The sequence below is a fragment of the Alosa pseudoharengus genome, unplaced genomic scaffold, assembly GCF_046254945.1.
Source record: "Alosa pseudoharengus isolate Yale_2024_CS ecotype anadromous, Long Island Sound unplaced genomic scaffold, YU_APseudo_1.1 YU_APseudo_1.1_scf_14, whole genome shotgun sequence".
Classification (NCBI taxonomy): domain Eukaryota; kingdom Metazoa; phylum Chordata; class Actinopteri; order Clupeiformes; family Clupeidae; genus Alosa; species Alosa pseudoharengus.
The window spans coordinates 25340595-25353785 of NW_027468609.1; positions in this window are offsets into that span (position 1 = coordinate 25340595).

Consider the following 13191-nt stretch of genomic DNA (forward strand, 5'->3'; position numbering starts at 1 on the left):
TCGCCAACGGAAATGGACAAGCAGAGCAATGAAGAAGCATCCATCTGGCGGAGTCAGGTTAAACAAAAACTAGCATGCAACTTACATAGATCATCCATGTTGCAAAACACTCTTTGAGATTATACAGAACAGAAGCTTCATTGAGGTGGGTCATCATGGCCATGTCGTCAATCTTGTCGAACTTGGGAGGATTCATGGGGCAGACATCATCCTCCTTCACAGTCCTTTCCTGAAGTAAATGCAAACACAATTTCTTATTATGTGCCAACATTTAATATAACAATCAACTATATTTTGTGTTTCAACTGGGCTAAAAACCACTGATAGTATACTGTACCTCCTTGATATCAAGCACTTCAACAGTGACTTTGCCACCGTCTCTGCTCTTCATTGTAGAATTAAGGTACAGATTAATCTTGTCAGACACATAACAAGCAGCCTTTGCATCAAAGGGCTTGTTTTGGGTCTTAATTCTCTCCTTCTCAGGCTAATGGAGGTAGATAGCGGCCTTGCCATACACGGCCACACAGATTACTGCAGGTTACTGCATTTATATAAAACACACGGATTGTACATAAAGGGGAACAAGCAATAATGTCAGTGTCAATTAATAAACACTTATTTGACAAAAAAGCAGAAATAATTTCCCTTCCGTTGACCAATATGAGGTCCATACACACAAATAAAACAGTGCACTATGGGTATAACCAAGGGGGCAGGCGAACATTCGGAGAGCGTAGACATTATGGCGGATCTGAGGCTAAATAGTAGACCAGTTCATTCATTTTGGCACCACTTTGACATAAAATAACGTTACAGCTGAAGCGTTTTAAGCTTTTATATGAACTTTTTCTATTTTCGGAGTAATGCAACATTGTGTGATTGGCGTCATAACCTCGTAACTGACTTACCGGCTGAGTAATAAACTTTTTTCCGAAATCAATGCTAACGTGACGTAATTTACGTAATGAGCATGCGACCAGAGTGGGTGAAAGCGTTGCACAGGAGCAAAATAACCGTATTTTCTGGATAACAACGAAAACATTTCAGCGAAGTTTTGATGGATTGACAGTAGGCTATGAATGTGGTGAGTGCTGTTTTTATAAAATCACATTTATCTACAAACAACTAGGACATTTAAGAAAAGTAAATACAGACGTGGTGGTAACGAAGAATGGCTACATTAACCCAACCTCTCAGCGCAGCTATCACAAGAGTTACACGAGTCAGACTACGTGCCTATGTTACATCTATGTCCCCTGAGCCTGCGCAGAAAGCCTTGTCGACCAATAGGAAATTTGCTTCACCCGTCTTGACTGACGTCTACGTGATGACTCTGTCCATATCTTTTACTGTCTATGGGTATAACTATTGATGTCAGATTATTAAAACATTGTTAAATCAATCAAATATTAAAAGGGTCATCTGAAAAGAGGACTGAAATTGTATTAGGTCCAGTGCAATTAGTATTAACCCCAGGTATGTCTTGAAAAGTTAAAGGCCCATTGTCTGCACCTAAATTCAGATAGGAATTGATTTATCATCAACATGCTGAGTAGCCTAAATCAGTCTGTTGGAAATAAGTATCTGATTTGCTCTCATACTGATATTTTTTGGTTATACGAGCATATATCTAATGGTCTCCTCTCATGACCATAATTAGTTCAGACACTTAAAATAGTCTTAAATGGCCTTTTAATGGACACTCCTCCACATCACTGAAAAAGAAGTGAAATAAACTGCTGAATCTGTTTGCTAAGACTCATAACATCTACTGTACATGGGTCTGTATCAATCTACCCATTGACAGTGATGTATGGGTCTGTTTTACTCAAATCAGTAGACTATTGCGTTGCAAATATGAAATATCTGCGGTAATAAAATATAAAATTAATATGTTGATGTTCATGGTATTTAGCAGACCCTTTTGTCCAAAATGACTTAACAAACAATACCAATATAATTAACAGACCAGAATAATAACAATAAATAATGTAAATAATGCAAATAATTCATAATAGAGCTCAAAAATAAATAGCCTAAGTAAATAAATGATATCAGATAAGGTTAACTATAACTTTCAATGTTTGACATATTGACACTAAATGCAATAAAAATGCTAATTTAAGACAAAGTCAACAAACTTGTCTTTAATGACAAACAACTTAAACGTTAAACACATTACTTAAGAATGCTTCCTTCACTGTCGGACATTATTTATAAGTGCTGGAGGGTTTCTCCTGGCGACTTTTCAAATATGTTCAGCTTTCTTCCAACCCCATACTTGAAACATTTCAATAAATCATTCTGTCATATTTATTACAATGAATAATACACCAATTACATTGAAGGGTCTACAGCTCTATAGAATTTACTGGATAGCCTACAGTCACCTCGGAACTGATTTAGGCTAATACCATCCATCCATGAAATCATATGTCATTATTGCCTTATTGTCACAATGATGACGTGATTGTAAATTGGCAATAACTGGCAGCAACTGGCAAACTTGAAAATGTGTACAAGGGTGATGCTGAAGAGAAAAAAAGGGGGCACCAAGCCAATACAATACGTATCAGGATCAGTATTATTAATATGGATCAGACTTGTCAAAAGACTCTGAATATTCTGGTATGATAGCCATGGCAGTGAAAAAGGGAAAACAATATTGAATTGTGAGAGGCAACATTACTGAATATTTCGTATTTTGACTTTGTTGGTTACACACAATTACAAAAGAAATACATTAATAATGTAAGAATGTCTATTTACTTTCGAGACAGGTAATCCCTTATTTACATGTAGTACGGTTTGCACTAATTATCTGAGAAATGCAATTACTGTTTTGAAAATGTTAATGATGATTTGAGAAATGCTTGGAATTGACTGAGAGCAACTGTAACAGGAATCTTGCCCTATTAAATATAAATATGTATAGGCCCTATCTATATATAGCCACGGGTTATATTAGGCTGTGTCTATGTGAGGCCCAGTCCCAACATATATATATATACTGTATATGCAATATATATGCTAATTTATTGACACATCACAAAGTGCAATGAAGCAGAAAGCGGATGAGCAATATGAGATGGAGGTTGACTTTGAGTGAGATTTTGTCATCTATGATTTTAGGAGTTTCATGGAAATGATGTGCCTGAAATGGTGTGGTTGAAGGAATATAGTAAGAGCTTGAAGGCCTTGTCTGTGCATTGACTCAACGGTGTTTGAGTGTAGCATGGTGTTCTGTGGCATTAAATTAGCAATATGTTTTTTGCCCAGCGATGGTGCATAGCATACAGTATCATACAAGTGAGAGCCAATTAGGCTACTGTAACATAACATGTACATTTTAACTTTTATTTAATTGTTGACTAGATTCACAACTTGTAACATCATTGACTAATGTATGTTATTATACAAGTGTGAATAAGTGAAAAGAACAAAAACAGGAAAATACGCACACACACACACACACACACACACACACACCACACATATGTAAACAATATATAAACATAAACATATATAAACAACTAGATGTACCGCAGAGCGGTACAAAATATGACTGCCGCCCAGTCCAGCACTTTTTTTCCACAAAAAGAAATCACGCTGAAAGGCCTATATGATTCTAACTGTCTCACTAAATTGCATTATCCACACTCAATTCTCACTGGTATCTGCTAGACAACAAGTCCCAAAACATGATTAGTTCATAGATTTCACATGTAAAATTCATTTTATACAACCCCACCTCCATCTTGCCTGTTCATAATTCTGAGAAATTCTTGATTGTTTGTGTTATGTTTAGGTTATGTGTGTGGGTGTGTGTGTGTGTGAGTGTGTGTGTGTGTGTGTGTGCGTGCTTGTGTGTGTGCCTGCGTATGTGCCTGTGCATGGAAGCGTACATATGTCTACTGTGTGAGTATATGTCATACGTATGATTACTGTGAATGTGTGTGTGTGCGTGTGTATCTGTTTGTGCACATGTGTGCACATGAAATGGGTTAACATGACCCCTGGAGGCAAATATACGGAAAAAAAATGGTCATCCTAGGCCCTACAGTTCTCAAGATATTCACAGAGAACTGTGTCTGGCCTACCCTCCTTTCGGGGGGTCCAGTCCAGCGGGGGGGCTACAGATCAAAACGAAAAATGACGGTTCCATGCTATCCATGTGGGGGTACATGCCCACCAAGTTTTGTGTACCCCGGTCTTTCAGTGTCCCGGGAATCCTTGTTGGTGTACGTCACTAAATGTACACATAAATTATTTTATTGTAAGGCCCCCCATGAACGAAAGTACACAAAACTTGGCATGCATTCGGAGGGTGTCATAATGATCCTACACTTTCAATTTCGTGCAGTTTTGACCATGTCAGCCAGAGATATTGTGATGAAAACACCTACATTTTTGCTTTTTAATTTTTAACTAGGTGGCGCTATACATGAAATAAGTGGTAATGGGATGGGTTGACATGGCCCCTTGAGATCAACATACAAAAAAAAGGTGGACCTCCTAGGCCCTACGGTTCTCGAGATATTCACAGAAAACTGTCTCCGGCCACCTACAGGCCAGTTGGTGTATAGTAACATAAATTAATTTATTGTGTGGCCCCCCATGAACGGAATTCCACGAAACTTGGCGTGCATTCAGAGGGTGTCATAATGATCCTACACTTCCAATTTCGTGCAGTTTTGACTATGTTAGGTCACAGATACCTGCGATTACAACACCTCATTTTTACTTTTTTAGGTTTAACTAGGTGGCGCTATACATGAAATGAGTGGTTATGGAATGTGTTGACATGGCCACTTGAGATCAACTTACCAAAAAAAAATGGTCCTCCTAAACCTTACGGTTCTCGAGATTTTCACAGAAAACTGTGTCTGCCCTACCCTCCTTTCGGGGGGTGCAGTCCAGCGGGGGGGCTACAGATCAAAACGAAAAACGATGGTTCCATGCTATCCATATGGGGTTACAAGTTTCGTCTACCCCGGTCTTTCAGTGTCCCGGGACTCATTGACAGAAATTTGGGCATGCGAAAAAAAAAAAAAAAAAAAAAATCTGACTAAACCTATATGACCGCCGCTTCGCTGCGCGGCGGTCATAATAAACAAGACTCGTTTAGTAGACTCGTTAATTCTTACACCTAATGATTGATGATATTGTGCACTGCTCCACGTTGGTGGGCATCTGATAGGTTCAGGTCCTATCAGCCTCATAATGTAGGGACGCCCCTGCTAAATAATTCAGACCACTTATCCCATTAGGTCTAATAATACTAGATGAATTGCTGTGGTAGAGCTTTGGAATGTGAAATGTATAAAATGTAGAAACTTGCAAACTTCTGAAATATCTCAAGGTTTCTCCTCACTCTATCATTTGGTTAGCTGAAACATTGCCAAAACATTGCCGACAGGATGTCCTGTTAGTTGGCCGGCCAGCCAGCTTGATTGACAGTCGAATGCGTATCAGATGAAGGAGGGGGAGCTGGTAATTGCCATGGCAGTTGGCCTCAGATCTCCTCTCATCAAACGACCCCCCAATCCAGCCCCAGGGAGGTAAGGCCTTAACATCCCAAAAGGTCAAGGGGAGTTGGAGAGGGTGGGGGGGTAATGGAGGGGGGCTGGATCATTGGCCCACAAAAACAAGAACAACAACCACCCTATCCACTGATCTTCCAACACCCCTTCTGTCCCTTTGGTTCTCCTGCTGGCATTTGGAAGTGCGTGACTGTGGGTAGAATCAACCCAGGGAGCCTGAAGCCATTGTTAGCCGAGAGGGTGCGCAAGTTCACAGAGGTGTCAAGAAACACAGTCAATATTTAACAGAGGATTCAACAGAGGAGAGTCTTGTTTCTTTTGAGTGTGTGTCGCGAAGAAAGAGTTTTAAAAAAAAAAAAACATGAAAAAAGTCATGAGAGAAAAGGAACAGCATCAAAATAAAAGAGATGAGAGACAAAAAAACATAAACATGCACAACAATAACCACAATACCAACAGCACCCGACGCATCAAAAAAGATGAAGTACTTGTGAGAAAAGAGGAGAACTAGCAGCTTACTTCTTCATCCACTCTTCCTCCCTCCCCCTTCAATCTGTATCTCTTAGTCTTTGTAGTTCCAACTAGGTGAACGCCTTGACGTGTTAAGTCTCACCCTCAGCTGTCAGATAGCTTAAGCGTATACTTCCGAAAAAAAAGAGAGCAGAGAAAACACAATGTCGCCCCTAGGCAACCATTCAAACCAAAGCAGCAGCTACAGTTTCAAAATGCTGAACTTCAAAAACCGGTTTGGTGTCCCAGATCATGATCTGTCTGGGAAAAAAAAGGAATGACAAGAAAAGACGAGAGTAAAAGGAGGAGGAAGGTGTGTGTATGCATGTGTGTGTGTGTGTGTGTGGGGGGGGTGAAATCAGTGTCTCATGTTAGCATAGATGTTTAACAGCGAGACAGGAACTGCCAGCAGAAGGGAGCAGGCCCCATCTCCTCTCCTTTCGTCTTCGCAAACCTCCCGTGCCAATATGAGGGGGCTTGAATTAATTAAGCTACAGACGTCAGGTTTGAAGAAGAAGTAAATAACAAAAAAGAAAGAAATCTCTGTGATAGATAGCTTAGCACAGGCTTGTTTCATCTGGGAGTGCTGACAGAGATGTGGTGTCTCTCTTGTTTTGCTCGGCTCCTTGGCGCTTCAAAGGTTATCGCCGGAGAAAGACAACGTTCAAGCGGCAGGAATCAAGCGGAGGAAAAGGCGGATGAAATAGTTATGAGCGCCGGCTTTGATGAGGCGAGGCGTCGCCGTGCCAAAGAGGCTTTTCAAAGCACAATGGGCTTCTCAGGCTTTCTCTTCTCCGCTCCGCTCTTGTCTTTCTCCTGCCGTCTGCCTCTCCCCCTTCTCTTCTCTCTTTTTTTCTCTCACTGAGCGCAGAGATTTTTCAAGCACAGGCCTACACACACATACACACACACACACACACACACACACACACACACACACACACACACACACACACACACACACACACACACACACTCACACACAGTGGAGAAGTACTCGAAATGATGTGCAAGCAGATTTGACACTGTGTGCATATTCCTATACGCACCTGATGCTGTCAGCTTTCCACTCCAGCACAAGAGCAGGTCACAAGGGGCCTTGTGAGTATAACAGTTGTACTGTTAGACAAGTGGGAAGCTCAAAATAAACAAGATGCCCTTTTAAACATGTTACTGTTGGCTCACCCTCTACACTGTGTAATTCCCACTCGTTTCCACAATCTCACTCCCTCCACTCCCCACTCCCCTCATTTGATCATAGGTAGATAAATACTTTATTGATCCCAAATTTACTAACCTCCATATACATACACACACAATATCATCCCCATCCAAGTTCAAGTAGTTTATTGTCATGTACTCATAAAAGGAATTCTTGTGCTAAAGAGCTCAACTTTAAAGAATAAATTAAAGTAGTAATTAAAAAGGTGTCTTGTGTGTATGGGAAGGTATCGTGTGTGTGTGTGGGTGGGGGGGGGGGGGTAATGGAGTTTGTGGGAAGGGGATGATGAAATGGTGTGTGTGTGTGGGGGGGGAATAATGAAATGGTGTGTGGGGGGGGGTATTGGTGTGTCCATCCCTGTGGTGCTGTACCATTGCAGTGGGATCCTCAGAGGGGATGCTGTGTCAGAGGGAGTTTGCTACCCTGACGTTGAAGCCGCGTCCCCAGGCTAAGGCAGAGGCCGCTCATCGCTCGCTCATCAGCCCAAAGTAGCTTCCTCCACTCAACGATCTGTCCAGACACGCCACCGACCCGGAGTTTCCATCTCAGCACATCGCCTCCTCAGCTGTCTCCACTTCTCTGCACTGGGGACAGAGAAGGAAAGGGCCTGTCAGTCAGCACAAAGAGTGCTCCAGATCCAATACTGTACAAATAGCAGAACATAATCATACTCATAATAAATCAACCATAAATAAAATAAACAATTTATCAAATAATCTGTAGATGTAATCTATACAATTGTTTCTACACTAAAAATTATTCTATTCATGTTGTAGTTCTCAAAAGGAGCTGATGCCTGCTCTCCTGTGTCTTAAAACTAACTCTCTTGACCTGGATGTTTCTATGTCACGCCACTGGTCAAAAACCCAACCAAAAAACTGTCAGGTTTAACATTACACTTCCAAAGAAGTCTCCATTTTTTCCTTTCTGTAATTACATTCATCTATTCATACTTGAGTTTGGCTCAGGCCCTTATCTGTGTCGGGGGAGATTTCCTGCTGTCTGATGGTCTGTCCTCATTCCTGCTCATTCAGTGGTGTATCTCGTCTCTCTCCGGCTATGTTGTTTGACAGTTCGTTGTCGGGGTTGTTACTGAGCCCATCTGATAAGACGTGTGTGCTCTCTCTCACACACACACACACACACACACACACACAGACATACACACAGACACACACACACACATCTGAGGATTGTGTGATGGACAGAAATTAATATCCTCTGTTTTCAATTCATAGACCAAACTACACTGAGCCCTGTGTGTTTTTCTTTTTTTCCCTTCCAGCTAATCTATCTGCGGCTCATATCTCACGTACACTAGTTCCTTGTCTGTCCATCAAAGCACATTCATGTGTGACACTCAGGAATGTGGCTGCGCACTGGCTGTCTCGCGAGGAGCTTTTCATGCCAGTGAGCTCACCCCTGATGTGTATGCGTGTCAAACAAAAGTATGTGTCCTCTTAAAAGAGAGGAGACACAGCAGACGGGCCAGGCCCATGTTTGTTGACTTTGAATTCCACGAGATTAACTGTAATTACAAGGACTCGCACAAATCATGGGAATTAGGTTCAGATGTTTTGTTTGCTGGAGACTGTTAATTGTTGATTTTATCATCCTTTATCTTCTGCTGGACCGGCACATTGTACATGGCATCAGTGCCACTGAGACCAACCTACCTAAAGCCTGTATTCATGGCAGGTACGTCCATATGAGAAACTGAAGAAAGCTTTACACATATGCCGTATCCCACTGAGACCGACCTATACTATAAACCCTCCCTGGTATTCATGGCAGGTAGTGCCCACGTGAGAAGTTTAAGTGAGCTTTACACATATATCGCTCCCTAATAACATGCATTGGATCCGCAGTAGGAACATCATGCCATCGGGTTCTCCTATGCAGGGCCAACTGTGAGGTCTGTTTAGGATTAAGATGAGTGAGATATGTGTACTGGAACCAAGCTGTTTGTTGTGACATGTCAACGATTGCACAGTATTATGACTCTGGCATCAGGCCCTGTCCAAAATGTTTAGCTTTTGGACAGTTTAATGATTGTCACGTGGCTTTGAGATGAAGTTTTCAAAAGGAAACCTAAAAAAAAAAAAAAATCAAATAAATAAAAAACGTGAAACGATCTCATGCAGCGCTGTAAAGGGCCTATTGTGCCTGGACAACTTGATTTAGGGCACCATAATCAGTGGTGCACAATATACTTTTATGTGCTTTTTAACTGAATAAACCCCTTAACATGAACAAAGAGACTGAGGAAAAACAGGCCTGAAGAGACAGGGGCCTGTGTCTGAGAGAGAGAGAGAGAGAGAAAGACAGAGTAAGAGAGAGAAGAGAGAAAGTGAATGAGCACGCTCATAAAATAAACACACACTGGCCCTCTCTCCTGCGGCTGTGACACATTTCCAAACACGTTTGAAGAATGACCCTCATTTCAGCCTGCTGGAAACTCCAGGCTTCTCACCTCCACCGGCTCTGGCAAATCAATCCATCCACGCTGCTGACGTCCGAGAGAGCCCCCACCCTCCCGCTACGGAAAGCCAAATGGGTCATAAATTGTTCCTGGCCTATTTTTTTTCACTTTCTCTCTACACAGCATGGAAGAAGTGATTGCTTAACAACCTCCTTTAATTCAAAGCTAAGGATCCCTAGTTGATCCTCAGTTTACCATCAGTCTGTTATTTGAGGTTTGTCTTGTTTCTTTTACTTTTCATAGTCCAGCTCTTTTCTGCACAACCCCCTCATGTCATCTTTTGGGTCTCGGTGTCACACTCTCTTCTATTTCTTTTCTCCTTTCTTCTGTGTCACTCTCTCCATCTTCCTCTCTCCCAACCTCTCTCTCTCTTCCACTCTCACCATCTCATTCTCTCTCCCAACATCCCTCCCTCTCTCTCTCTCTCTCTTCCCTCTCTCTGTCCACTCTGTCTCTCTCCTTCTCTCTCTCTATCCCTCTCTCTCATCCCTCTCTCTCTCTCATCCCTCCCTCTCTCTCTTTCTCTGCTCTCTGCTGCCGCGGTGCCTTGGGTTTGGGTCTCATATTTAATCAGCGTGAGGCTTAACTCTGTGCGCCGGTGACGGCTCATTTGACGGTGTGGCCGCGGGCTCCTGGCTCGCCGTCTCCGTGCCAAACACAATAACTCTTCTCTTTCTTTAGCCCTCTGCTCTCATAATTTCGTGATTTTTCAATGTCAAGGCCGGCCTTTTGAAGAATTTTTATTGAATTTCCTGCTGGACCGGGCAGGCAGAGGCCATTTTTTCCAGCTGTAGCCCCCTCTCTCCCGCCTTCTCTGCCTCTCTCTTTCTCTTCTTCTATCTCTCTCTTTGTCCTCCTCTCTCACATTGTCCTTTCTCTCTTACTCTATCTCTCTCTCTCTTTGTCCTTTTTTCCCTTCTTTATCTTGTTCTTCTTCTTCGTTGTGTTCTTTTTTGGCCTGTCAGAGCTCTCTCATCGCTCCAGTACATTAAGCGCTCGTCCTGTTGAGTGACTTCTCCTTCTTTGTTTTCCTATCTTTCTATCACACACACACACACACACACACACACACACACACACACACACGTGCATGTATGCTCCCCTACATTAACCATCTGATCCACGGTTCCTGGAACAGACGGAACCCTCGGACAGGTTCTTTTTGAGGCCGAGGCGATGAAAGTTATGGGAAACTTGCGCTCATTTACCAGACCCAGGACTTGCGCCTGGGTTTCTCCATGCCAAACATCTGCGACTAAGCTTCATTCATGAGGGGAAACACTGGCCTGGGATCAGTTCAGCTCGTCTAAACTCCCTCATAGCCAGATTATAAAGTCATGTCAGGATCGTGTCAGATATATTTATATATATATATATATATTTATAAAAAACGATCCTTGGTAACACAGTTGAGTTGTAGTCCAATAGCACATCCATGTTAAATAAGGTGAATCTTTTCAAATCTCTGTTCACTCACTTAATGGGCATTTGTAAAAACCCAGGCCAGAATTGGCTTCCCATATTATCATCACACGTCAAACTTGGACACGTTTGGCACGTTCTCTCTGTTTCTTCCTCGGAAGAAGGAGTGGGGCAGGTGAGCGAGCGGGCAGGCTAGCTGGCGGGATAACTCCATCTCAAGTGTCAAGGGCCATTAGCAGATTCATCACAGTAATTCTTGCCGTCGCCTCGCGGGAGACCAAACAGAGAGAATCAGAGGCGCTAAAGCAATTCTGCTCCCATTGTTGTGGACACACCAGTCAGGGTGATTGGCAGCAGCAGATGCTAGCCACCCCCTCTTCTTTAAGTTCCAAGGAGAGCTGTGTGTGTGTGTGTGTGTGGGGGGGGGGGGGGTGAGTTCTGCCCAGCCCTAATCAAATTAGAGCTGTTATATTGTGTGTCAAGCCTTCACTTCCAATTTGAGGCTCCTGGCTCTGATGTTTCCTTACTCTCTCTCTCTCTCTCACCCCCCCCTTTTTTATCTCTCTGTCAATCAGTTTTTTTTCTTCCCCCTAGACTCAGTAGGGATGAAGGAGAGAAGGACAGAGAAAGTGCAAGAATGCAATGGGTGTGTGTGTATGTGTGTGTGTCTTCAGCAGAAACGGCTTCCTTAGTCATGTGTTTAAAATTAGCATCTACTGGTGTCTTTTTCGCATTTTTGGGGGTTGAAGGAGAGAGAAAAAGAGTGTGTGTGTATGTCAGAGAGAGAGAGAGAGAGAGAGAGAGGGAGAGCCAGGCGTGGGATAGACCTTGTGACCCCGTAATATCGCATCACATGTCTGATCTTATTCTAGTCTGCCATCTGAACTCCTGTCATGGGTTCCTTTGCCAAATCTGTCACACTTAATCGCGGGCCGTGGAGAAAAACGTTAAAGGAGAAGGCTGAACTGCTCCAGGGAAGGAGGCAGAGTGGAGGGGGTTTGAAGAGAAAGAGAAAACAAAGAAGGAGAGAAAGAGAGTGTATATGTTTTGGGTGTGGATGTATATGGGGGTCTATATGTGAGGGATGAAGAGGGGTATTCACAATGCCAAAGAAGACAAATCTGTCCAGATACATAAGGGAAAAAGACAGAGACTGGAGATACAGAGAAGAAAATATGAGTGTTTTGCGCAGTTGGCGGCTTGAATCACTCATATGTAAAAGATGAACTGAGAAAATAAGAGGCACAGATAGATAGAGAGAGAGAGAGAGAGGGAGAGAGAGAGAGAGACAGAAAGATAAGAGAACAATGTGGTTGGTGTTCTTTAATCGGAGTGTGATCATCTGTCTCCCTGCCTGCACCTCATGCTTCCACTGGAACATTCTGTGTGCAAGAGCCAGTAATTGATGGATGGGTTGCACAGCATTCTAGAAACTTCTAGAAACCTCATGACAGCGACTCAACCAGTTCATCAGAGGTCGGACCAAAGAGTGTTAACCAAGGACCTCACGTCCGTCCTAAAAATGGCAGACTTTAACAAATTGCATAAACAACACCAGCCGGTAAACAGCGTAGGCTCCTGACAAACGCACATAATAAAGAGCTTGACACGACTTCAAAGCCTTTAAAAGCCGATGGCGCCATTAATGTGTCAAACGTCATGATAGCTACTTAACAAGGATACACTTTTGACCTCTAGAACAACTGCGTGTCACACAGTTACAAGACCACTGGAAAATGGCTCCAACTCATGTAGACATTCCCAAACAGGGCTGTGTGATTTTGTAATGGGGGCTGAGCACTAGATTGTCCAGGCCTGTCCCAAAATTCTAAATTCTGATTGGCTATCTGTGAGGTAACTAATATTGCCTCTGAGACAGGCTTTGGATTCAGTCATCTCCTGTCATAAGCAGTTATGACAGTCAGTCACTGTCATATCATCCTTATCAGTAACTGTCATGTCAGATGATGGATGTGACTTAAGATGTTATGGCATCTGAAAATTCTCTG